Source organism: Pongo pygmaeus, chromosome 17 (genome assembly GCF_028885625.2).
Source record: "Pongo pygmaeus isolate AG05252 chromosome 17, NHGRI_mPonPyg2-v2.0_pri, whole genome shotgun sequence".
Taxonomy (NCBI): domain Eukaryota; kingdom Metazoa; phylum Chordata; class Mammalia; order Primates; family Hominidae; genus Pongo; species Pongo pygmaeus.
The window spans coordinates 51,905,955-51,933,778 of record NC_072390.2 but is presented as its reverse complement, the minus strand read 5'-3'; the positions used below and the strand labels follow the sequence as shown (position 1 = coordinate 51,933,778).

At 51.8% G+C, this 27,824-nt stretch overlaps 1 protein-coding gene across 50 annotated transcripts in view; it reads left to right on the top strand.

Annotated features, from left to right (window-relative positions):
* CELF4 (CUGBP Elav-like family member 4) overlaps positions 1 to 27,824 on the top strand; it is a 324,294-nt gene that overhangs the window by 135,565 nt on the left and 160,905 nt on the right. The window lies entirely within an intron of this gene.

Genomic DNA, 27,824 nt, shown 5'->3' with positions numbered 1-27,824 from the left:
CAGGCTGAGGTGGGGTGGTGGATGGCAGGGTACAGAGCCAAGGTCTACCTCCCCCAAGAGGGGTGGCCAGGAGAGAAGTGGGCAGTGAGAGCCACACTGTTCCTAGGGAAAGATGCTGAAGGAGGAGGTGCCTGAGACAAAGGGCGTGGCCAGTAGGAGGAACCAGCTGGCCTGGACTTCCTGCTTCAGAGTCAGGAGACAGATTGGAGCTGAGCAGGGATTGGAGCAGCTAAGTGGGAGGCAGGAAGTGCAGATGTGTGCCTGACACAGGAGTCAGGCAGGGCAGGATGAGGCCCAAGTGTGGGGTCTTCCGTAGGGATCAGTCCTAAGAAGAGATGAGGTTGTTCTGTGTTCCTCAATAGGCTGTAGAGGAGAGCCCCTGCGCAAGGCCAAAGGGAAGCCCCAGCCTCATCAAGATCTCCACTCAATTCATTTTTTAAATGGAGTGAGTTATAAATAAATAACCAAACAAAGAGGCAGTGGTGTGTGCTGAAGTTCTTGCCTGTGTCTGCTACAGCTGAGGCCCAGGGAAGAAGCAGTCCCTGCATGGGGTAGCACTGCCCACTTGGAAACTCCAGGACCTCTGACATAGACATGCAGCAGATGCTGCATGAAACAGACACACCCAAACATACACAGAATGCATGCAAACACACAGGTATGCAAAGACACTGGCACACATAGGCACACATACACACTCACAGACATGCACACACAATGAGACTATAGACACACACAGACACACACACACCAGCAAACACAAAGAGGCAGACAAAATGTACACAGACATACAGAGCACACATAGAGGCACATACACATGCTCCCCAACGCACACACACACACAAACACACACACACAGACTTACACATACACCTTCCCAGCTTTCAGGCTCTCCTCTCCTGGCCACACCCATAGGGGGTCCTTGTAACCAGAGAAGGTAGGTTGTCAGGAGTCAAGGTAGAGAGCTACATTTCAGAACAAGTACTCAGAGGAACACCTCCCACGTAGCCAGCGATGGCCCCAGCCCGTTATAAAGTAAGCAAGCACCCAGTGTTCCGATATTCCTTACCATGGCAGGAAGGAGGGTTCCCTCACCATGATACAGCAGCAGAGACAAGGGGCATCCATGCCTCCCCTACGATGCAATTGCTCAGGCCCCTGCAAACATTTATTGGGAGCCACCACTCTAGATCCTGGGTGCCCAGGTGAATAAGACGCAGTCCATGCCCTCGATGGGTCACTGGGTTTAGCAAGCACTTGCTGTGTGCCCTCTGGCTGTCAAAATGATGTTTGTGGAAGAGATACAGAAATAAAGAAGGCCTGTTCTCAGCCACCAGGGAGTGCGTGGTGTGGGCTGGAGGGATCAGGCACACTTCCTCCTGCAGGGCGGCCGCTACTCAGAACACATGGGGGGCCTACTTTAGGAGTCTCCTTCAGGTCTTCCTGCCTCATACAGCCCTACTGACAGCAAATCTTCCTCTGAGTGCTGATTTAAAGTTGGTACATAACTGAGATTCCCTAAAAGGGAATTAGATGATCCTGTTTGGGAAACCTGAAATCATAAGTCCTTTCAAAGGCTTTTGTGTCCCATTAGCTGTACTGGAGTAGGTGCAGCCCCTTTGGATGTGTGAGTTCTGATGCAGCTACTGTGGAGTGACTCCTTGTAGATGCCCTTGGAAACACAGCCACACCCCAAAGGATGCGCTCCCATAGAAAAACCTCTCTGCTTAGCACCTCCTTCCTTACAGAGACCCAGAGCAGGAATGTGACTTCACCTTCCTCCCTCATCCCCTGCCTGCCCCGGATCATGACCCAAATGTCAGCCAGTCAGGTTCAAGCTCCAGTTCCACACCGCCCCCTCCTTCCCCTCTCCGTGCATTCCTGAGGACTCAGCCACTGGCCAAATCTTTTACTTTCCTCTCATCACCCTGATTATTCCCTGTTTAATTAAAATTTGCTTCAGCTAATAGGCCTTAAATTAGTATTTTCAAATATTGACATCTACAGGACCCTCATTCATTATTTTTGAAAGCTCTAGGGCTAATTGCTTTATCACCCACCAATTAATTACTCTTTCAGTGGACAGGTAGCTGCTGCCCCCAGAACATGGATGGACATACTTGCAGGTAGGTGAAGCTGCACATAGAACAGGTGCACACAAGCATGCATGCCTGGGTGTGTGCATGCACGCACACATACACACACCCTAGACACTTTCCCCAGTAGAAGTTTGGCCTAGTAAAATCCAGCTGTGCATATATTTGGGAACCAGGAGGACAGCAAAACATTGCATGGGAGACCCAGGTCTTCAGTGCCAGGCCATCCCCTGTCTATCTGTCAACCATGTGGAGAACTCTGCACAACTGGAGGCCTCTTTGTTCTTCCTTCAGTGCAGAGAACAGCAGCACCGAGAGGAGGTGATCAAGGCTGAGGAAGGTCCCAAAGATGGCAGCTGGAGCTAGTAACCCAGGGCCTTGAGCAGGAAGGGAAGCCCTTGAAAGCTGAACAAAGAGAGTGATGTCTCCACATGTAGCTGGGGAACCTGCAGGGGACCATGCAAGAGGAAATGAGGTCAGGTTGGGGGTCAGGGCTGGGGAGCCTGCAGAGAGGGACAGGCCAGGGCTGTAAGGGTCCCCAGAGGCCACAGAAAGGAAACTCGAGTCAGGCCCAAGTTGGCTTCCCCCACAGTTCCCCGAAAGGACCCAGATGTGGACATCAACAGATCCAGGAAAGGTCTAGAACAGTCCACAGGGCAAATCCCCCATGCAGCCCTGGGGAGAGCTGGGTTTGGCGAGTTGGGTGTTTTTGCCTATGGGAGTCCATTAGGAGGGGGCCCCTTTTGTTCATGACCGTAGCCACTTGTGCTATTTCTTGCCTGGGCTATTGAAAACTTTACAGAAAAACAAGAATGTGTTCAGGAGGCCACCCCAGAACCCCTCCACCTCCTACCCCAGTCCAGCGATCCTGCACATCTGCTTTGGGTTGGAGGAAGCAAACCCCGCTTCCAGCTGATGAGAGGAGGCTTCATTTGAACAAGGGCCTTCTTCCTCAGGCTACCGCCAGACCGCGCTCTATGCTGCTGCCACGGTGGGCTTCACCCAGGGTGCCCAGCTTCCCCTCCATGTCCTTGCTGCTGCCAGCACCCGCCAAGTCTGAGCCTCAGCCCCCTTGACCGTCTTTTTTTTTTTTTTTTTACTCCTTGTAAACAGTCTGGAGTGATTGGGATTAAAGTCTCTGCAAGTCGTTGGTATCGCTTTTCGGGAGAGCCAAGTAATCCATGGGGATTAAAGAAGCAGCCGTGCTCATCTCTCACAAATGCATATCTGTCAGAGGCATTGACCTGTTAAAATAATGAATTTAATGTGCAGCAAACCGCACACGGCAGCGGCGACGCAACATGGCCTGGCAAATTGTTTTCCACGTGTTCTAATGAGACTTTTAAGGGAACAGGGCCGCCTGGGCAGGCTGCCCCGCCCCCAGCCCTCCCGCACTGCACCCTCTGCAGTCCCACTCCTGGAAGCAAGAAGGAGGCTGGTGCAGAAGCGATCAACCCTGCCCGCGCCCACCCCACTTAGGAAATGCAATCATCCCACTCAATTTCTGCAGGTTTATTATTGGCTTTGTGGGCCATTTGTGGCTTCCTCCAGTGGCTCTCCCACAGCTCAGCCCCTGGGTGGTCATTGACAAGGTCCTGTGTGACCCTGGGCCGCTCTGTAAGGCTCTGTTACAGGATAGTCTGTGTCCCCTCCCCAGCCACTGGAAGAGTGGCCTAGCCACTAACTCCTAGGACCAAAGCTGGGATCTGGCATGGCAGGCACCCAGGCCAATGCTCTCTTTTTACATAAGGGGAAACTGAGGCTGATAGAGGAGACATGACTTACCCTCCGTCACCTAGAGTGTCCGTGGCAGACAGAGGACCAGTGTCCCGATATTCTTCCCCCTTCTCAGTTGTTTCCCCTTCCCCCCGTATCATCCTCCCCATGGCCAGGACCTGTGCTTGGGGGCAGGTCCAGCTGGGACCTGTGGAACCTGTCCAGTGCTACTGGGGAGAAAGGCCCATAGCCAGAATTGGGACTACATTGATTCCAGGCCAAGGGCTGGGGCTGGGGCTATGTCCTGGTCTGATCCCAGTGACCACTGTCCCTCACCACCAATGAGCCTGTTTCCCCTCCAGGCACTGTCCCTGGCAGACTTGGCAGAGAAGCCTCTCCCTCCCTGGCTGATGTCCTCTCTGGGGAATGGAGGTGCTACCCCCAGCACCTAACAGAGAACCAACTGTCTTGGAGACCAAAGGTCCCCTCATCAGGCAGGCCTTGATGGTAACATGTCCATCTTCCAAGGTGTCTTCAGATGGCAAGGACCATGGCCCAAGGGCTTTTGCCAAGCAGCTGTAGTTTCTGCAGATGTCAAAGGTCAAGTCTGTGCCAGGGGAGCTGGCTCCTGGCCCTAGAAGTCTCCAAAGGCATCTGCTTTTTTCTTTCTTGAATCTCTATGAGCTTTCTCCCTGGTGGACGAGTGCACAGTGTCTGCTCTAATGAGGTAATTACGAATGACTTGATAGAAAGGCAGCGCACTCTCCTTTTCCTTTGTTCTTTTATGTTTTTTAAAGAAATCATTTTATTATGAATTCTTTGGGTCTCGGGTATTCTGGCATGCATTAATAAACCCACAGTTAGGAGGCAATCTGGGAGCCAGGAGGGCTTCCTGCAGCAGCTGCCTCTCAGAGACCCCTCAGGCACCCTCCCTGCAGCTGGCTTCCTGTCTATGGCTGACTGAGCAGGGAAGGGTTAGAGCCCTGGAGGGGCCTTGTCCTCTTTGTTCCAAAGCAGATACATTAATGGACACGTACACAGCATCCCTATTTCAACCTGCAGGCCTACGATCCTGTCATTAGCCCACACATGAGGCCGGTAACATCATGGTCAGATGATCCGTTTGTCTAGTCACGGCCGAGCACCTTCAGGTTGCCCAGTCCTGGGCCTGGCAGAACAGGAAACCCAGAGAGTTGGAATAGATTATTTCTATCCTCCAGAATCCCAAAGCCCTGCTGGGAGTCACACATTCACAAATGACAATTGGGTCCCACAGCAAGATAGGATGTGACCAAATGCCCAGAGAAGGGCAGAGAGCTAAGAACCTGCCTTGGGGACCACAGTGGCCAGAGAGCACTCTGGGGGGGGGGGTGTGGGAGTGGAACAGGTGCAGGTTGAGGGTCAGATTCAGGAGAGAGGACATGGTTAGGACTAAAAGAGCACAGCAAGGAATAGCAGGCAGGTAGCAAGAGTGTGGCAGGGTCAGGAGTGTGTGGAGCCCAATCCCCTGGACTTGGGAGCTTAGATGGGGAGGTTGGACTACTCATCTAGCCAGAACGCAGGACGAGTGAGAAGGGTAGCGGGAGAAGGCAGCCAAAGCTAGGCCGGGCTTAACACTGGTAACCATGTAGCTGGGGAACCTCCAGGGAAGGGCAGTGGTGCTCCCTCGGCCTCTGAGCCTGTGTGACCACAGGCATTGCTACTAGCGACTGGGAAGTCTTACCCCAGGCCACAGCATAACTGCACAAACCCAGTAACAGCATGCAAAATATTGCTTGTAAATGCTATCGGGTGCTCAGAGTGCCTGAGGCAAGAGGTGCTTGGTCCTGGAGCTAGGCCACGACCCTCCAAGGCAGGCTGTAAGGCCACACGGGGTGGAAGGCCAGAGCTCCTTCCCCTCCTTCTGCTCTCTGGGTATTGCCACCAAGCCCTGTACCTGTTCTGAATCCCTTAGCACCCCTTTCTCCTTGGCAAACCACTACCATTTCATCCCTTCTAGACTGCCCTCTGCCCCCAGCCTCCCGTGATATCCCACCTCTCCTTGGCTCCATATGCCTGCACAGAGATCTTGTCATTCAGGGTAAAGTCTACCACCATGTTAGATAAGCCCTCTTGGGATAAAGTCAAGAGCCTCTCGTTCCTAGGCCAAGGGAGCTAACAGCAAATCAGGCCCTTGCAGGAACCACAAATTAGAGAAGGGAGCTATTAGGTTCGTGCAAAAGTAATTGCCATGATTTTCAATGACAAAAACCACAATTTCTTTTGCACCAACCTAATAGATCGTTCCAAGTGCATAGAGCAGGAAGTTGTCTCAAAAGGCCAGACAGCATGAGTCCTAGAAGGCTTCTCGGTGGCAGAGACCTCTCCCCAGGACTTAGAAGGGTGGAGGAGGAAGAAACTCAGAGACGAGGAAGAGATGGCATGGTGTACAGCCAGTCTGGCCAAAAATCTGTTCCTTATGGAGCGAGAAGGTGGGAAAAGCATGATGAACCCCCAGTCAAAGATCTGTGAGCCTCTCAGCTATGGTGCATCGCCCTGAAGCCTCCCAAAGCCATTCTCCTGAAGGTTTCAAGTGGAGGCAAGGAGGAGAAGGAGCATAGGTAGCCTTCCTCCCCTTTCCTAGAGGGCTTAGGGATGAGTGCGGTGATGGCCTCAGGAGACCAAGGCCATGGCTGTCACCAGGACTTTGGTACCTCCACTGTTTTGGTTTCTCACTAGAATAGCTTCGCCCACCTGCCATTGCTGGGTTGCCCTGGGGCCTGGAAGAAGAACACCAGGCCAGGGACCTGGGAGGAGTGGGAGGACAGTCACCCCTGCTCTCCGCCAAGAATGACTTCAAGGGTGCCTCACTCAGACCCCTCTTCCACCAACAATGTCTCTGAGCTCCTCCTAAGCCCGCCTTTGACCCCACCTCCTCCAGGCAGTCTTCCCATCCCACTCTGGCCCCACAAGGATTCCTTTCCCTGTGAAAACCAGTCCCCCGAGGAGTCAGCACCACATAAGACCTGAGGAGCCTGGTCAAGCTCCCAGTGCTGTTTATTTCATGAGAAAGACCCTGGCAGCCTACCTGGACCTGGATGAGCCAAGGCTAGGGCACACCTGCATCTGTGCCCCTTGTCCTCAACCCACCTTCCTGGAACACTCAGCACTGCATTAGGCATTTCATTGACTTGTCTGGAGCTCATGAGCCAGTCTCTCTGTCTCTCTGACTCTCTCTCTCTGTCTGTTTGTCTGTCTCTCTCTCTCTCTCTCTCTCTGTGTGTGTGTCTGTGTGTAGAACCTGCACAATGTTTAGGCACCACTAGCTGCTCCCATATCCTACCCAGCCCCATGAAGAAGCAGAGAAAGTGGCTTTGGAAATGAGGTGGAGGGATGGGCACTGTACTGAAGAAAACAGGGAAATTTTGTGTTGTGCTCATGGCAGAGGCGAGAAACATTCATGGGTCATTTCTGCTAGGGAAATAGGACAAGGGATGACTTCAGAGCCTTTTCATTGAGAAATCAGAAGTGGGGGTGGTCTCTGGCCAGCTTCCCTGGCAGAAAATAACAAGGCATGGCTTCCCTATGGCCACGAATGTAACAGGGCAACTGTACAAAGGCAGCGTGCCCTAAACCCAGGGCTCTCTCTCACTTTCATGCATGTGCTGGCAAATGCATGCATGCATACATGTGCACACACTCTGGCCTGCTCTTTCTCGGGCACACACTCACTCCCACATGCTTAACACACACATTCATCTCTCAGTTCTTCTTCAGGTACAGCTGCTCCCTCCTCCAGGCTCCCAGGCTCCTCTCCTGGTTCCCCCACTTATTCCTGACACTTGCAGGGCTGACTTTGCCTTTTGAGTGTTGCATTAAGAAGTGCAGGGGCTTGGGGTCAAAGCTACAAGAAGTGTGCTAGGGGAGGGGAGCTGGGAGTCAACCAGCTCCTCCTTCCTCCCTGATAAATGTCTTGTTTGTTTCATTGACCACATGGCCGAAACAGGGAAATGCAGCTGTGTTTCTTATTCAGCCACAAGAGTGGCCCCTGGCTGGCCATCATAGTTGGGAGGCAGCTGCCATTCTCCCTGCTCCTATCTCAGGGGGAGGAGAGGAGGCCGCAAGAGCTGCCTGGGGTCTGGAATCTGGTCCTTACACAGGCCCCACTCAGGCCCTGGCCTCTTCTGTGATCTCCTGGGAGAAGTCGCCTCCCCACCACATTCAGTTTCCTCACTTGTCTAGCCAGCGTTATAATTTGTTGCCCCAGCACACAACTGAGCGCCGTGTCTTCCAGCAAGAGGGATTTCAGTTAGACAGGAAGGACCAGCTTTTGAAAATGAGAGTTCTTAAGGGCAAGGCTCCAGGAATATCTTTTCTCCGTGTTTGCTCACATTCTGCTGCTTTCTAAAAAGACACCGCGTGGGTGACCAGAGGGAGGTGTGAGGATTGCCTTCCGAGGAGAGAATCAGGCCATGCTAATCCATGCTGACTGAGGAAGGCTTGAATTCACATCCGGTGTTTTACAGCTCACATTTCACAGGCTGCACGTGACTGTCCTGGAATTGGCTTGGCCATTCTTTTTCTCCACAAGCCCACTCTCAAAAGAGAGAGCAAAGATCAAACTCAGTCACCCTCATACCTGAGCCTCCGATCTGTTTATCACTTGGTGGGCTCCCATGAGCCCCTACTGTGTGCTCAGGCCACAGGGACCCCAAAGAATAGAGGCACGTGCCCATGGCAGCAGGCAGCGGGTCACTGTCTGGCTGGGAGACATGACTCACACGCATGACACAATCGAGGACAGGGTGGCCATTAATCAGGGCAGGAGGCTGGGGTTGGACTCCTAGGCTGCCTTCTTCATTGTAGGCAGAGATGCATTCAGCTGGCCTACCGCAGCTAAAGAAGAAAGCTGTGTGGAGCCCAGGGTGTTAGTGATAAAACCGCCCTGTGTTTAAGGAGGCTGCACAGCCCCACAGCCCCTGTGGCCAGGCCAGCCAGTGCGCAAGGAGGGAGAGAAGGCAGCTGAGTAGGAAATGCTTTGGCCAGGGAGCTGGGAGCCCTGTGTTCTAATCTCAGCCCTACTCATAGCATGCTTCGTGTTCAATCTCTCTGAGCCTTAGTTTCCATCTCAACAGACTGAGAGTGTGGGGTTAGCCCTGCCCCATGACCCGGGCAGGGGACTGTGAGACACTTGGCAGGTTGTGAATGGGCCTATGCCCGGAGATGGATGTTGGGGAGGGGATGGGGAAGAGGCAGAAAGATCAGGACCAAAGACCCAGCAGCTCCTACACTTGAGTCAAGGAGTTGGAAAGGAAAGAAGAGGAGGAGGGAAGAATCTTGGCTACAGACTTGGAATGTCGTAGGTTCAAGCCAAGTTCTTACCTGAATTGGATGGGAACAGGACTACAAAACATGGCATGAGGCTCTTAATGGGAAAAGCAAGGTCATTTGGCCCCTCAAGGCTGCCAGGTAGACCATGAGGCAGGGCTTCCAAGAAGCTGGGAGTCTCTGATCCATGGGAAGGCAGGGCACTGGAGAGGTTGGTGGCTTCTGCCTGGCTTGCAGTTTGTGCTCAGAAAGTTCTCTTCGTGGGATGCAGGAAGCCTGTGGCTCCACCTGTGTGGTGAAGCAATGATTCCACTAGCCAGGTTCCAGGCCCCATGCTTGGAACCTGTTCTCTAGAAGGGGCTGGGCTATCCTGCAAGCACCTGCACCCTCTCCCTGCCACAGCCTGCCAGGCAGACATCCCCACAGCCGGGAAGTAGACAGAGTGCCCCTCCACCCAGTGCTCCCAGCACGGGTCCCACCCCCACACGTTGGCTCACACAGTTCCATGCATTTCCCTCTCTCGCCACCCAGTTCAAGTCCCACCTCCTACACAAAGCCTTTCCTGAGGATTCCCGTTCACAGCCATTCTCAGCACGCCACACTATTTCATTCACTCCTCATCGGAACTGTGAGCTAAGTGCTGTCATCCTCTTACCAGATAAGGAAACCAAGGTGCTGAGACATTCAGTAGCTGCCCAGTGTTCCATGGCTAGTGAGCGGTAGAGCCAGTTTTTGCAACCCCCAGGTTCTGGCTGCAGGGTCTGCACCCTAACCATGAGGCCACACTGCCTCTCCCAGCTGCTGCCTGCTATCAGACACTGGACCTGAATTAGCCCCTGCAGCTCCTTCTATTTTGAGGGTCAAGGTCCCCCCACCGCATAGCAGGCCACTTTTAGGCCAGGGCTTGGATGGCCTCGGTCCACCCTTCCCACCCCCAAGCCTCCCAGCAGGGTGTCAAAAGCATGTGGATCAATGTGTTGCTGGATACCAAGAGCAGATGGCTCACATGATGACTAGATGTAGCTGCCAGAACCCCGGAGTGGCCGTTTTGTGAGTCCTTCACAGAGGACGCCCTTCCCGCCGACCTCGGACCACCACAGGGCTAGATACGTCCCCAAGATCCTCGCTGTCAGCCAGGCTGGCCTGAAGCTGAGGGTCTCCTGAGGAGCAGATGGGCTGTTAACCCAGACAGGACTGGTTGTCTCTTTGTCCTTGAAAAAATCCTGTAGGGACCCTCCAAGTGCGGAGCAAACCCTCATCATCCCCTGGGTCCCCTACTTTGGGTACCGGAGGGCATACCTGAGGGTTTTACAGTCTTCCCTAAGCTCTCTCCACCCTCTCAGGAGAGGAAGGCCAGGCTGACCACCTGACCAGCATAGGACAACGTATGTCCACATGGCCGTCTCCCTCCCTTCCCCCTGACCACACCCTGAGGCAGCTCCTCTCCCCATCCGTCTTCCAGGAATGCCACCATCCTTTCTGACCTGATGCCAGTTCCCAGGCCTAACCACATTCCATCTCCCAACATTCCTAAAGCAGATGCTCAGGGGGTGAGGTTTCCCTGCAGTCACATACCTCAACTCTGGCCCCATCTCTCCTGCCTCTTTTCCTGACTCACAGAGTGCCAGTGGTTCTCCGAGTAGAACATTCCAGAAGGACTAACCTCCTCCTCAGTGCATCTTTCTTGAGTTGTGACCCTGAAGATACTTCCAGAATTATTTTAAAGAAATGCAGTTTCACCACTTAAAAGTCCAATTCATTTGTAAAATCCATGTAATCAAACAAAAGACTAAAACCGATATTGAATAACAATCAGTCTGTAACACTGACTTAGCCCCTCCTGGGTGCTTGGCTCTGCACTAGATGCTAAGGAAATAGAGAGGAACAGAGCAGTGCCCCACTCTTGAGGAAGATGGGGTCCTGTATCTATGAGTTCACTGTTGGACACCCCAGGTCCAGCCATACCAGAGGACACCAGCAGGTCCCCCCCTCTTCATCCCCAGAAGTACACCTACCATGTGCACCTATGCTAGACTAGACACAGGCACAGCATGAAATGTCAGCTGAGTATTCCAGAAGGAATTATCAAGCACGCCTAACCTTTGCTCAGACAAAGAGCCTGGCTCTCAGAGAATGCACACATCCCTGACAGCAGGCACCCATTCAGTGATTTGAGAAGCTATGAGCCTTTGGCAAGTTCCTGAATCTCTCTGAGCATTAGTTTCTCCTCTTAGAAAACTGATCAATGATCTTCCTCCTGTCTAACATGTGCTTTACAGTATTTTTTGATTAGCCTCAGCAATTCTATGAGACAGGCAAAGTATATGTTATTATTTTGGAAATGAGGAAAATGTAAGCGAGGCCAAGTGACTTGACCTAGGTCACACTGTGGGAGGAACACAGCCAGAACCCAAACATTCTGGGTCCTTCTTCACTGCTTTTTCCAGGGTTGGGCTAGGTGATTTCCAAAGTGTCATTCACTGTGAAAATGCTATGACATTGAAAGTTTGAGGCAGCAGGGTGCATATGAAGTCAAGTCTAGGAAGGCCCCAAAACTACAGGCAGAGGCTCAGTGGGGGCCAGGTGGTCCTGAGAAGAGACAGCAGAGCCACTGGGGAGACAAACACCAAGAGTGAGCAATGGGGATATGCTGACTGCTTGTGGTTTACAAGGGTACAGAAATCAGACCTGCCCATGCTTGACCAAGTGTGAAACCTCCATGCTACAGTCATTAGACTTTTTTACCAATGTCTCCACTGCCCACCTCTGGTTTATGTATTCAAAAGCAATTGCCACCAGCAAAGCTCCGTAGTGGGACTGCTCACCTTCCCCAATCATGTGGATTTCCAGCTTGGTGGGGAGAGGACAGAAAGAGAACTGGGGAGGAAAGACAATTGGGGTCTTTGATCAGATCACTTTTGCCTTGAAAGATAGGTGGATTTTCATGATGCCCCTCACTGGTAGTGCTTCCAGGAAAGCAAGCATACCAGGAAAGTAGGCAGGTTCCAGTCTTTAAACTGAGGGTTAAAAACAAGTGTTCAGGAACTTGAAGCTCAGTTGACCCCAAACATCCTTCAGACCCATAAGCTATCAATCACATGACTCGTTATGAGCAGGTGATGTTTCTTACCACACCCCTCTGTGGGTCTTGGCTCTGAATGGTCTTTACAGGGAGTCTAGGATATCCAGAGGGTCTAACAGCAGCTACAGGACATCTGGATGGGGTTGACATGGTCAGGATCTGGCCAAGATTACAATCAGACTGGACTTCGTAGTCCTGGTGAGGATGGCATCTGCAGGATACTGTCCTACTGACCCGGTCTCTCTCCTATTTGACCTGATGGGCCCTGGAGCAGCACTTTTCCTGGGAGAGCTGGTGGTTCCAGCTACTGGCCAGTGCTGCAAGAAGCACCTCCCTGGATCACTGCAGGACCTGCCCTACGGGCTTCCAAAGGGAGATAGCACCACTTGGCCAACAGAGGGGCTTCACTGAGTCTGCTATATTCTGCTGGGCAGAGTCCAGAGAAGATGTGGGGAAGGATCCTGAACATAGGGAAAGGGAGACTTTCCCACAAGTTAAGTCAGAGAAATTGGCAGGCAGGAGAAGTGGAAAGGCAGGGGAAGCCCAGTGCTCTGTCTCTGGGCCATTGGCGGGAAAGGAGCTGTGGCTGGAAGAAGGAAGGTGTTAGAGGCAGCTACCTGCTCCCCAGTGACTGCCCATTGCTGAACCATCCCTATGGATGGGCATGTTTACCCCCAGACCCAGCTCCCAAGCAGCCCTATCTCCTGCATTGGAGCCCAGTCAGCAAGTTCTCCCTGTCCATAAACTACACAGAGGTGCAATTGTGCAGGCCTGTCAGGATGCCTGGGCAGTTTCCCACCACAGGAAGACTTCATTCTTAATTTTCTTGTCCCTTTTTTTCTGTTTTATTTTCTTCCTTCCTCTCTTTAATGATTTCCTTTCATTCCTTCTTCCTTCCTGCTTTCTCCTTTCCTTTCATCTCTCTTCTATTCTCCCTTTAGCATTTCTTCTTGTCCTCCTTCCTTTCCTCCTCCTGTGTCTACTTCCCTTTCCCTCCCTTCCTCTTCCCTTCTCTATTCCCCAAAGAGATGCTACCACCTCTGGCATTTCCACCTGTCTTGCTTCTGAGCCTACCTGATTGCAGAAGTACATTCCTGCCTCCTCAACACAGGACAGATGCAACAGGGAGCGTGAAGCCCAAAGAGGGAGAGGAAGACCACAGCCTGTTCACAGGGCCTGGACACACTGGAGTCTCCCATCCCCCAGCTTCCTGAAGACCCAGCCCTGGGCTTGATGCATGAGAAGACAGAGAGGCCCCCCAGGCTGGCTGAGCAGTGTGCCCAAGGATCCCCTGGGTCCTCTTTTTAAAGGCTGATTCCAAGGCCATGGTCCCAGGATGCTGATTCCATATGTCTGTGGTGGGGCTCCAGCATCTTCCTTGTTAAAGAGCAGACCAGATGATATGAAGCAGGTACCAAGATACTTTGGGGAATCTTGGGCTAAAAAGACAAGACACTTATGTGAAAACCATATGCAGTCAAGCTAAGGACTAGAGATTTCCAAGATGGAAGCTAGAGGCTTAGAAAACCTGGGGGCTCCTGGAGGTGAAACCCAGGAGCTGGGCTCTGACAGGGGGAGGATCTGCATGGGCTGTCAAAGAAGGGAGGATTACAGGCAAGAGCAAATTATTTGAGTCAGATACTTCAAATGTCAGGCAATATATTAGATGGATGGATGGATGGATGGATGGATGGATGGATGGATGACTTCAAATGGCCCCAAGGGACCACTGGGCTCTGCCTTGCCCTGTGTATTGGGTGTCTATGGTTTCAGGCCAGGCTCTAAGTGGCACGAGATGCTCCCCAACCAAAACTCTCGCTCTTCCACTTTCCACCACCCTTTGCTGTTTTGCCACCTTCTGAAAGATACCAAACAAGAGAATGAAGGTTAAATCTGACCCTTCCTCCTCCCTGCCCCACCCTGGGCCCAACATTCAGAGAAGAGTTAAGTGACAGAGCCTCGTTCTCCTGTATGAATTAATAATTGATTCAGTAACAAATCACTAATATTGCAGTAGTCGTGGTGAATAAGATAATGAATGTGTTCTGTCCAGGGAATGTCATGTTGTGAGGATTCAGCTGAAATTATTCATAAATGTGCTACTTTTCCTCATCTCCAACTGCTGCTAGTTTAGCTCCTCTTTTTCATCTTCCCAACCTGTCACATTCGATGGTAGAAATCGTCAGGCTCCATTTACAGCAGAATATTAAGGGGGAACTGCCAAGGCATTATGTCAAATTTCAATACATAATAAAAACAAAGTGCTTGAAGACCCTTTCCCACTTCTCTTAAAGTTAAAAAAAGAAGACTTCCAAAAAACTTTCTAGATGGGCACTTTCTCCTATCATTGGGGGGAAGAAACCTGAGTTCAAGGTATTCAGAAACTTGGGTATGATCCCTACTTTACCACAAACTTGCTGCGTGACTTTGAGCCAGTACTCAACCATCCTGGGCTAAGTCTCCAATCTCTAAACAAGGGGTGCCTCCCTGCTTTTCTCCTGGGTGTCATGAGATAATTGTGAGGTGATGGGAAAGAAAGTGCTCTAGGCCACAAATAGATAGCTAGGCTGGATTTTCTCCACTATCATACCCTACACCAGCCAAGTCAGCTGGTTCACTATTCTCTAAACATGTCTTCCACGTGGCCACCACAGAGAGGGCCCCTGCCCTCCTGTTCGCCCTCCATGTCTCTTCCCTTGTCCGTCTGACCTAACCAGCACTCTGGGCTCAGTTCAGCCACCACTTGCTTCATGAAACCTTTCCTGATCCTGCCTGTCAGACATATTTTCTCCTCCTCCACATCTCCCTAGAGCACCCTGGCCCACTCTTACACATACCTCTTACACTGCTTTCCACATACCATCTTCCCTAGTAGACTGCAGGCATCTCAAGAATGGAAGTTGTCTTCTACATCTTTCAGTACAATAAGAAAGGAGAAATATTTGTAGAATGAGTCCACTGGGGATGAGTGGGGAGATGGATAGATAGATGAGTAGGTGGGTGGATGGGTGGTGGATGAGTGGATGGATAGATGAATGAGTGGATGAATGCTGGATGGATGGATGAATTAGGGCCGGGCTTTGTGGCTCACACCTGTAATCCCAGCACTTTGGGAGGCTGAGGCGGGCAGATCACGAGGTCAGGAGATCGAGATCATCCTGGCTAACACGGTGAAACCCCATCTCTACTAAAAATACAAAAAATTAGCCAGGCACGGTGGTAGGTGCCTGTAGTCCCAGCTACTCGGGAGGCTGAGGCAGGAGAATGGCATGAACCTGGGAGGCGGAGCTTGCAGTGAGCCAAGATCGCGCCACTGCACTCCAGCCTGGGTGACAGAGTGAGACTCCGTCTCAAAAAAAAAGAAAAAAAAAGAATTAGTAGATGGGTAGATGGATAGATAGAAGAATGGGTGAGTAGCTAGTTGGATAAGTGGGTGAATGGATGAATAAGTGGGTGTGAGTGAATGGGTGGGCGAAAGAGTATACATGGGTAGATGGATAGGTGGATGGGTAGATAGATGGATGGATGAAAGAATGAATGGGTAGGTGGGTAGATGGGTGAGTGGAAGAGTAAATGGGTAGATGGAGGCATGTATGCAAGTATGAATGGATGGATAGATAGATGAATGAATGGAAAAATAAGAAACTTGAAACTGGCATCATACTGTTTTCAGTCAATGAGCAAGTGTTTGCTGAATCCCTGCCCTGCCTTGGTGGTTATCTCTGCTATGTCAGGTTGGAAAGCAGAGAGGAAGTGTCAATGACTTGGCACTGAGAGTGCTTAGAACAGGATGATGGTGATCAGACTGGGTTGGAGAGTGGAGATCATGACATCACAGTTGACAGACCCTTAAGATGGGCCTTTTGGAGGCCTTAATGTGGCCCCTCACCCTACAAAGGAGACTTATGGTACAGAGGGTATAGACATTTTGCTCAACTATACAGCAGGTTGGAAGGGCCAGATCCTGGGTCTCCAGACCACCATATTGCAGTTCTTCCTTCACACCAGAGGGCACTGCACATAAGGGAAGATGATAGGCTCCTTGGAGAGGAGGAATGGGGCTCTGGAAGGATGTGGGACTTGACCAAGAAAAAAGCACTGTCCCAAGTGGTTAACTCTGATTCTGCCAAGAAATGAAAGAGGATGAGGTGCCCTCTCAGGACTCAACCAGCTTCAGTTGACTGAGATTTTTTCCATAACTGGTCCATGGGGTCATCTGGATTAGGAGACCAGACTAAAGAGGAACTGTAGAACAGGCAATGACCAAAATAGATGTCACAGGAATGGAGGGCATGGCGGAGTGGGAAGAAAAATTGTCTCATTTCCTGTGTGGCCTGTTGTCAGGCCCTCTGTACAAACACACCCCAATCAAATCAAAACCTTTCCAACATGCCCCACAACATACCTTTACACAGCCTTAACCACGGAGCTCCAGAGCAAATGCTGACATTCCGCCACCCCCTACACACACAGATGCTCACCGACACAGGTGAACACACCTACAGGAACCCACATGAACAAATGCAGAAATGCACCCCTTAAAACACACATGTCCACCCACACGTGAACACATGCAGACACACAGACATGAAGAAACAGGCATACTCATCCAAGCCTTCATTCTGAGTAAGTTATTAAAAATGTAGACATCGCTGGCTCCCAGGGTCAATATGTTGTTTTTAAATTTAAACATGAATTTCCATTTCATTGAGCCTCCAGGGCTAACAAGATGTGCTGTGACAGGAGCAGCTAGCTGGAAAGGCATGATTGAAGAGCAAGCCAATAATGTGTGTGCACAGCCTGGGCGGGGAGGGGAGGCCCTCTGCCCAGCCCCCACAGCCTGCTATGAGCCATGAGCAGGCAGTGAATATCATTACTACTACTCAGCACTGAGTTCTGACCCAATTCACCAACCAACCTCACACCGAGAACAACCGAGAACCTCACACACATCGGCGCGGGGAGTGGCAGCTGCTCAGTCCAGTCAACACCTGAAAGTGGCTCTGAGGCTATCTCTGCTTCCATCATTGTCATTGGCCTTTCTCATCCCCATATTAGCAGCCAACCAAAATTTCCAAAGCTAAGAGAGCAGAGTGTGATGCAGAAGTAACATCCATTCATTCACCCGTCCATACGCACGTGCACCCATCCATCCATCCATCCATCCACCCACCCGTCCATACACACATGCACTCATCTATCCATCCATTCACCCATTCATACACACATGCGCCCATCCATCCATCCATCCACCCACCCACCCATCCATACACACATGTACCCATCCACTCAACCATTCACCTATTCATACACACATGCACCCATGCACCCACCCATCCATACACACATGCATGCATCCATCCATCCATCCATCCATCCATCCACCCATGCATGCATCCATCTGCTCACCCATCCACCCATGCATGCATGCATCCATCCATCCATCCATATTCTGTGAAAATTCAGGCCTGGACTAAGGACTGTGGAGGTGAGGGCAAGAAGAAACATGCTGTCCCTGCCCCCTGGAATCTCCACTCCGATTGGGATGAGATGTGTTTCTCATTGAACCCCAGCTGTACCCTCTGTATCCTCAGACAGCACCAGACACTCTGGTTTATAACATGCCATAAGCAGTCTCCCTCTCTGGGCTGGAAGTTCTGCAACAGAAGGTATCATATCTGTCTTGTCCATCAATGGACTCTCGGCACTTAAGCCACAGTAGGTACTCTGTGAATGTTTGGCGAACTTGAATGGGTTTAGATTCAAATCTGGACGGCTTACTTAGAGGTCTTATGTGGTTGTATTCTTCCTCATCCCCCAGCATGAATGAGGGAAGAAAATAAAGAAAACACCACAGCAAAGAAAAGGGTGCTGACTGGTCAGGATCTGCTCCATGGAAGAGGTGGATAGGGAGGTGACCTTGCTTTTGGTATGCCAGGCGGCTGGAGGGCACAGTTACCCTCCTGCAGGAGAAACAGTGGCTAGGAGCCCCTGGACATGGGTCCTGGCTGGGAGGGAGGCACAGTCAGTACAGCTGAACTAGGCCTTGAGAGGGCCTATCTAGGCTAGCAGGGAGCTGCACTGCACCACTTTCCCATACAGCCCGCCTCATCTCCTGCCTGCCACTGCCCTTCTCGATAAGCTGCTGAGCTGCCCATCTCTGAAGCCTGGGGAGAGCCCTGCCTGGTGCTGGCTGCTCTCTGGGTTTCAGGGAACTTTGATTAGGCTGGACTTGGTGGATTCTGTAGGATTTTAGGTATCTTGTGTGTCTTAAATGCCAGTTAATACCTAAAGTTCTTCACCCATCAGAAAGTGAGAAGGAAGTAGCAGCAGTGCCCCTCATGAGTAAGTCACCCCATGGCCTCACCTCCTGGAGATGGTTTGGCCAAAGCCAGACCCTATTTTTTCTTGCCATGCACACACACATACACAGATACCCATGGGACCAGGGGCCACTGGCTAATGTGGGACCATATTCCCTCACCCTCACACAGCCTCAACAATGCAGCCACATGCCCACATAAACACACACATCTCCCACACATTGGGATGGGATTTCCCTCTCTTCGAGACAGCTGAACTCCAAATAAATTTCAAAACTCTTCCCTTAAAAATCAGGCTATTTGGGCTGGGCATAGTGGCTTATATCTGTAATCCCAACACTTTGGGAGGCCAAGGTGGGAGGATCACTTGAGCTCAGGAGTTTGAGGCCAACTTGGGCACATAGTGAGACCCGTCTCTACAAAAAAGTACAAAACTTACCCTGGCATGGTGGCACACACCTGTAGTCCCAGCTACTCAGGAGGCTGAGGTGGGAGGATCTCGTGAGCCCAGGAGTTTGAGGCTACAGTGAGCTATGATAGTGCCACTTCACTCCAGCCTGGGTGACAGAGTGAGACCTTGTCTCAAAAAAAATCTTGGTTTCTGCCTTTGGGAAGCAGTGCCTCTCCCCATCTCTGGATCTCATGGATGCAGAACTCCAGGATCAAGGGAGCAGTGTCCCTGCAGGGCAGCCGGACCATTCATTTCCACTTCAGGCCTTGAGGCCAACAGCAGCCCAGCCCTGGCAGGGGATTTTACAGGCACATGTCCACCTCAGGCTGCTTGCGTGCCCTCCTTGCATCTGCAGTGACGGGGTGTGCAGGCTGACTCACGCACCCTAAGTCACTTGGTCGTACATGCACACAGGCATACAATATGAGATTGCTGGACACACCCTCGCCTTCACATGCCACATCCGTCTACCCCAACACACATGCCAAAAGCATAGATGGCCTATGTGCAGAGACAGTTCTCACCAGCACGCACACTGAAGGTGGCTGGCACAGCGTGTGCAGGGATGCCCACACGCACACATGAGCACACAGGCATGATGTCAAGCCCTATCGTCGGGTTTGCCAGCCTGAGGTTCTGGCAGCCCAGGTTTGGAGTGGGTGGGCCGGGGGACAGCATGCCCACACTGGCCTGCAGCCCTGGACCTTCATGTGCCCAGGAGTGGAGGCCCAGGCCTCTGGCCCTTTAAACATCCATTTAAAGTCTTATCTCTCAAATAATTCAGCAGAGGCATCAGCCAAAAGGGCACACTCTCCTTTCCTTGTCTTCAGGAGCAGAGAAGGAAGGAGACAGGGGAGAGAGTAGATTAATTGGGCCTGGAACAGGAGCCAGGGATTGTGTAAGCCTAGGCTGCCAGGGAGGCAGAGGCGGGGGTAGGGAGAGTCCAGCTTTGCTCTTCTCCTCTTTCTGTCCTTTTCCTGTCATGCTCTCCTGAGAACCTTACACACATCGGCGTGGGGAGTGGCAGCCGCTCAGTCCAGTCAACACCTGAAAGTGGCCCTGAGGCCGTCTCTGCCTCCATCATTCTCATTGGCCTTTCTCATCCCAATATTAGCAGCCAACCAAAACTCCTGAGAGAGAAGGGCTTTCAGGCTGGGCCCAGTGGGTGTGCCTGGCCCTGAGGCGCTGCGTGTGAAGGGTCACTTTGTAAAGCAAACTCTGTCTGAGGTGCCCCAGGGAGCCCAGAATGGCGGAATGGCCGGTGGTTGGGCCTGGGCAGGTAGAGCAAGAAACCCATCTGTAAACAGAGCCCTGTCCCCTTGCTAGGTCTCAAGTATAGACCCAGAGTCCTGACACTTCTGTCCCCTCCCTACCATGTCCCTCAGCTCCGCCTTCTGTCTTTGTCACCTGCCAGGTTCTGTCACCCCTTCTCTCTACCCCCTACCAGGATCTCCCTCACTCTGGACACTCCCTTCCCTGATGCAGCCCCCCACACTTGGCTTTCTGGACCTCGACAACAGGGTGCAGGCTAGGGTCTGCCTAGCCCACTTTTCAGAATAGCTTAGAGTAAACCAGATACACAAGGGATGAGCAGACAGATTTCAGCTCAGTGAAGAGCGTGCTTACAGCAAGGGGTGTCCCAAAACACAGCGACCTCCTCTGCAGTAACTGTCTGCCCAATCCTCCCCCACAATGAGGCATCCTTGGGAGACTGCAGTACCCCCAAGGTTCCTCCTAGCTCGAACACGCTGAGTTTGCCCCTCAGTAGGAATCAGTGCATCACATCCTGAGGGGGCCCTCCCCATTGGCTGCCCCCTGGCTCCTAGTTCTCAGGCCAGTCATCAAAAGGGCAAGAGGCGCCAAACCCATTCCAGGTTTTGGTCAGTCCTCCCAGAAAGCCGGTGGGAAAGTGTTTATTCATGTGGGAAATCAAATCATCGGGGAGAGCCACATTTCCTAGCACATGGGTATGTAGGTCAGGCTCAGGGTTTCTTCCGCATGGCCACCCTTTGGGTATCTGAGGACAGTCAGCAGTCCTGGCCCCTGCCCCCACCCCCTGAGCCTTCACTTGGAGTCATTCAGTCAACACATATGTTCTGAGCACCCGGTGCGGGGGATCCCACGATGAATTGACAGACCTCTCTGCCTGCTGTCTGGAAAGGGACCCATGAAGGACTAGGACATGGCATCTGTGCTTCCTAAGACCAGAGCTAGGAGAGAGGTGGGTAGGTGGAGAGGGAGACAAAGACCCCCACACACCATGGAGCAGGCGGCGACACCTGTACCCTGAAGAGCTGGGCGGTGGGACAGGACCAAAAAGAGAAGCTGGTGTTCGGGAGCGAGTGTGCCGGGTGTCCCCAGCCTGAATCCAGACTCTCAGACTTAGGAGCTGTGGCTGGGACTCAACAAAGGGCAGCTGTGAAATTCTGAGAAGAGCCAAGGGGAAAGGAGCCGAGAACTGGGTCTTCCCAACTCTGCCTCCCGTTCTAGGAAACGGGAAGAATCATAACGTGAAGTGTGATGAGGCCTTCAGATTTGCCAAACTCGTATGGAATCTCCAGGCTTCCTCCTCTCACATCCTCCTGCCTCCCCCACCCCCCCGCACCAACTAAAAAAAAAAAAAAAAACCTTCATGATTTTTCCATGTGTGTAGTCAGGGTAGCTGAGAAACAGCAGATTCTTACGTTCCTGGAAAGTTGGGTGCTTGGTCCCTTGCAGTCCTTTGAAAGATATGGTTCAGGGTCTTCCTAAGAGAAAGGCAGTAGCCTCAACTCAAAGAAGGAGGCTTCCTGAAGGATGGGTACCTTGCTCATAATTCCTATCATGGATATAGAATTTTAATAAATAATCCTGCTTACTAATAAGAACAAAGGAGCCACTTGTCTTCCCCAGCCCATCAGTCTAAAAGCAGCAGACCCTGGCATGGGAGAGAGGAGGGTGGTGAGGTGGGAAAGAGGAAAGGTAGACAGAGCTAGCATCCCAGTGATTCAGAGCTATTCCAGATTCCACTTTCTGCCTTCCAGCTGCATCCCAGCCGCTTCTCCTCACTAGTATTCTGTGCCAGCCAAATTTCAGTACACACAGTGTTGCGGTTTAACCAGTCCTTTTAAAAATCCTTTTTTTTTTTTTTCAAAATCAATGTAAAAATATTCTGTGGTACAGAGCAGATTTGATTAAAAAGGGAAAAGGTTGCCTGAAATATGCCCCCCAAAAATTGAGCTAATGGAAATCTCATTCATTATTTAATCTCCTGCTTATCCGAATAGGACCAAAATGGAATCCAATATGGCATGTGCATAGTGTTGTCCTGGAGAGCAGACAGAAGGCAAGGAGCAGGGGAGGGAAGGACAGATGCAGACCTGCCATTTCACTTCATATATTAAACCAGGCTGCTGGCTGTGAACCAGGTTAATAACAATATTTATTGTTATTAATGCCTGAACATCCTAACGTGTGCATTTGTATGTATGTGTCTGGGTATGTGTATATATACATCGACACACACATACACACACATATATATACACATATGCATACATATATACACACACATACACACCTGTACACATGCACACACATATATTTATCTAGTATCCATTCTCTTGTGTTACACTGTGATTCATGAGCTGCCACACTACTGGACTTTATTAAACACAGATAAAATTTGTCTCATCCAGCAACAGCCCATGAAGTGATGGGACCCAGGAACGGCCAGGCAGGTGCCATGTCTGCTCACTCATGCTGGGCTGGAAAAACCTGCCTCGTTCTAAAAACAGCCTGGCAGGAACTGGAGTAAATATCCAGCAGCCCTCTCCCTGGAGTGATGTTGTGGGGTAGGGACAATGTTTTCAGAGAGTTTCCCGTGTGCCCAACTTTATGTATACTGGTGCCTTTAACCCCCATAGCAGTTCTGCAGATAATATCATCCTCTCTGTCTTGCAAGGGGGGAAAGTGAGGCACAAAGATGTAAGGAAACTGGCCCAGGTCCAAAGAAGAGTAAACAATAGGTCTATTAGATCCTAAGGTTTGTTTTCTTTTTTCAATAAACCATGCTGTCTCTCCTGAGGTCTAACAAAGTGAGGTCTGACATTCCACCTTTGCATGGATGGATGATAGACACATCAGCAGCTCTCCCAGACATTCCATTTTGTTCAGACTGGTCTCCTTCACCCCCTCCTAGACAGGCCCACCTTGAATTCCTGGCTTTCCCCATTCCCCCACTTCCCCACAACCCCATAATACCTTTTCTGGCTTTCTTCCAAAGGTCCAATTCCTCTACCTGCCCTACCCAACTTCTATTCCCTGAGGTCCAGCTGCTGAGCACCTGATGAATACAGGGCCCTGCACTCAAAGGCTGCATATAACAGGCAACATTAGGGGTTTTCCTTTTCTTCAACCCTGGCCCACAATGGAGCAACCAGGAAAATATTTTCTTCTTTCAGTGTGCTTTGTGCCTGGGTAACAAATGGGTCAGGTATATTGGGACAACAATTGCTCAGCAAAAGGCCACCTTCCAGGTTGTCTATCTGTAGATGATTTATCATGCAGGTCCTCACTGGCCCCACTGCCCAGGTTCCCCCAAGGTCCAGCAGCCCATTCACCCTCTTTTCCATTCCAACAAGCCTATAGTGCAGGACCGTCAGCCTAAACCAGAGGGATAGGGATGGATGTGGGAGGCAGAGAGACCTTTCCCGTAGAAGGCATGTTTTTAGTGAGCTATCCTGTGGTCTTATGCTGGGGAATCTCTCCTCCCTCTTCTGCAGTCCCACTGACCGAACTGAACTGGGGTGCATGTGTGGGGCTCCGAGGATAGAGATGGGATGGGCGTGTCATCCCATCTCTGCTGACTGCTTTCCCTCCTTTAAAGCCAACCAGGGACAGCTTTCCTTTACTCCTCATATTCTTTGAAATTCAGTTTGGGCTGCAGGGGAGTTTAAAAAAAAATAAAAATGGAGCAGGGCACCAAACACCCTATGAAACAACTCAGCGAGGCAGTTTCTCCAGCGAACCTGCGTCTTCTATCTTCTGTGACAAAAAGATTTATAGCAATTTTTTATTAAAAAAGAGAGAGAGAAAGAGAGCTGCAGATAATCAGATCTGAGGCTCAGAAATGGGAGCGTGGGGGTGTTATGCATGTAAGTTATTTTAAAATATATGTTAGGTTCGTGATGGATTTTTCCACTCCCGGCTGGAGGGGAGCCAGCCCAGCCCCCCACCACCACCCCATGCCTGGCCTGAAGTGATGGAAATGATGTGTGAAGGGGACAGACGGGGACAATGGGACCTCCCCCACTAATATCTCACAGGCACTCTCCCTCTGCAGCCACAGCCCACCGCCCTCTTCCCTCAACAGGTAGACAGGGGACTCCTGCTTTTAGCAGGAAGAACATAGCCACAGGTTCTTAAAACTGGAAGCAATCTTAGGGACCCTCCAGTGTTGAGCTAAAGGCCTATTTTATAAACGAATTAAATGATGGTTATAGAGAGAAGGCTTCCCCTGCATTTTGGAACACAAAGATGGGCCTTGCTGGCCTTGTTGGTAAGGTGTACACATCTCTCTGCTAGTTCTCTAAACCTTCTCGGTCTCCTGCATCCCGGGGCAGAGCCCCCCCTTCAAAGGAAGGGTAGAGGCAGGAAGTGGCGTGTACACCACAGAGAAAGAACTGGGCAGAGGCCGCGGGATGATTACCCAGTCCTGAGACTGAGCAGAGCACGCCTTGGGTGCAGAGATCTGAACTAGCAGAGGAAGGGGCAAGGGCAGGGCCGGAGGGTGGGGGGATATGTGATCATCCCTGTGGATCATGCCCCTGCCTGTGGAAATTCCTCCCACACAGGGAGGCCCAATTCCACGGGACCTGTGGACAACACTGTCAAATGACTAGACATTCAGCTGTTAGTGAAAATGACAGGATGACAACGTGGAAGAAGTGTCTGGAAAACATGTCCTAGGAGGAATAGCTGGAGGAACCAGGAATCTGAAGGAAAGGACACGGGGGAGGTTGGGGCCTGCTTTCAGACCCAAGCCCAGCCAGCTCAGAGCAGAGAGTGGCCCCATGGGTGAACAGCTGGGTGCAGGTGTATGATGGACTTTTTTTTTTTTTTACAAGGAATGTTTGTTTGGTGGAACAAATAGCAAAGACATTTTAGAGGGTGGGACAGAACTAATAAGAATGCTGAGGCAAGGAAAAGCATGTGACAAGGGATGGGCAGTGCTTAACCCCAAAATGAGTGCTAATGGTGGCATGCCAGCCTCCAGAGTAGATTAACAAGGAAGATGCTAGAAGGAGGGGCTCTCTGAGTGCCTTGGACCTCACTGTTAGGGCAGCCACACCTCCACACTGGTCTTGTTCACAAGGTGTACACTCTCCATCCTGGCTCTCTGTGCTTTCTTGGGGTGCCTCTGAGTCCTCTGTGAGCCGAGCTCCCCAAGAACCAAAGTGTATGGGGTGAGAGTGCTGGAGCAGGTCGAGCCAGGTGGACCTGGCTGAAGTGATGTCCAGACCCAGGCACAGCCCCCATGTGAGATTCCCATGGCTTCGGGAGGGCCCTGGGCAACCAACTGTGCACGTGCCCCATCAGGCAGGGCCTGGACTCCTGTTTTCCAAGTTCCCTGCCCTGTGTCTATGCCCCAGATCCTACTCCACCTCTTTGCCAGTGAGTTAATAAGTTGAAAACAAATACTTAACTCCAGAGGCGCCCTGCATGAAGGCACCCCAGGATTTGGAAATGGGGGGCCTCCTCTTCTGTGGGGTGTAGTCTGGAGAGCAGAGAACTCCTCCACTATGTGACTGAGACCCTCTGCTTCCCTTTGGGCTCAAGAACTGGGCATGAGCTGAGCAGGAGCTTCAGGGGTTGGGGGATGTGCTCGAGGTCACGTGCCTCAACCTCTCCAAGTTGTGGCTGTCTTGTCTATGATGTAGGGTTAATGAACTTGCCGGCTCAGGCCTGCCCATGGGGCTGTTTGAGGAGTAACCGTGACAAGGCATGTGAAGGCCTGGCCGGGCCCCAGGGGGGAATCCGGGAATGGTGGTCAAAGATCCCACTTCGGGTGGAAGATGCTGACTGTAAAGCACCCTGAATGCCTCCTGGACAGATGGCCTCACAGCGGGGGGCAAGGCCACACCAAGGCCAGCCATGGGTACCGAGAGCCTTGAGGTAAGGAAGGGGACCTCTGAGAATAGGAATGAGAATTGGGGCTAAATCCAGGGGAGTCTGTGTAGCTGAGACCATCTCAGAAGAGGGTATGAGCAGCACTAGCCCAGGAGGCCCAGTGGCTCTGTCCCAGCCACAGCATCTGCATGACCCTGCACACATCATTTCATGTGCGCTATGGAAACTCGGACACGTATCACTCACACTTCTGCCTAGGGCCACCCTTCTGTGAAGGGGAACACACACCTGCGCTGTCCTGCCTGTCCCACCACGCCCTCTCAGCCCCACCTCTAGAGGACTGCACACCGTCAGGCACAGCTGGGCCAGGCCGCCCAGCAACCTGGGCCCCTGCCAGCACACACACCCACCACCCCTTCGCCACACGCTGTCACACGGAGTCACATGCAAACATGGAGTCACATGGCCCTGTCCCTCCACTCCGGCCATTTGTCCCCAGCCCTCCCTGTGGGCCTTGTGTGACTGGAGGAGGAGCACAGAGAGCCACAGGGGAGGGGTGGCCTCGCCTCCATGGAGGGTGACTCCTTGCGTTATTTTTAAACATTCCCCTCATTTGCTAAATGAGGCTTTCACTCCCAGGCTCCCTTTGAAGCGGCTGCTCCTCTTATGGAGGGGGGCAGGGAGACAGTGGCCTGACAGATGCTTAAGAAATCATAGGCGAAACTTGCTGACTCAGGCCCGAATTATGTGCTGTCCCGGGACTGTGTTTAGTCCAATGAGGACTGCTGGCTGGCCCGCCCTTCCCCAACCCCAGACCTCTTCCTTCTCTGTCTGCCTCTCTCCCCTCCTTGCCCCATCTCTCCCCTCACTCTCGCTGTCTCAGATTAGGCATCTTTGCCACCTCCTTCTTCCCTTCCTCCCAGCCCTCCTTCCTGGGGCTGGAGAGCCTGCCCAGTGAGGGAAAAGATGCCCACCCCCACGGAGCCACAGGAAGCCTCATGGGGCCCTGTGCATGCCAGGACTGGGGCCTGTTCGGGCCATGCATGGAGGGTGGGGAGGGCAGAGGAAGGCTGGGGGAGAAGGGCCCAGGGAAGGCTCCTCAGAAGAGAGGTCCTTGAGCTAGGCCTGCAGGGACCTTGAACATGCTAGGCTGTAGAAGGGCACAGGGCTGCCCAGAAGAGAAGGAACAGCCCTGGCCAGTCCCCAGGGCAGAGTAAGCTAGGTGTGGGCAAGGTGGGGAGCTCTGTTATGGGGGGAGAAAGATTGTTTTGAATTTCAGAAGTTCCTTTTGGCTTGAACTTTTACTTACTCTTTGACTCACTTATTGTCTTTCTCTTTCACCTTTTCCACATTCAGACTCTGGCTCTTTGCTGGAATAAAGAATGACAAGGAGCTTCTACCCCCACCCTACCCCACACCCACTTTCCACCTGCCACCTCCAAGCTGGAAGGATTGAGAAGGGGCTCCTACTCAGAACACAAGGACAAGAAGGGGGGGGGGGTCCACCCAGGCTCAAAGGGGTTAGAGAAGGGGCAGCTCCCTGGGGTACCCCCGACCCTGGAACCCTGGAAACAGATAGGTCCATAGAGGTGGGCAGCGGTGTATGTTCCAGGCAGGTGCAATAGGAGCGTTTAGGAGCAGGAGCGAGCATCCTTGGGGCCCCAATGCCTCTTCTCCCATGTGGGCAACCTTAAAGACGGATGGTAATTAAACTGGAATGCAAATTAAAGTGGTTCAGA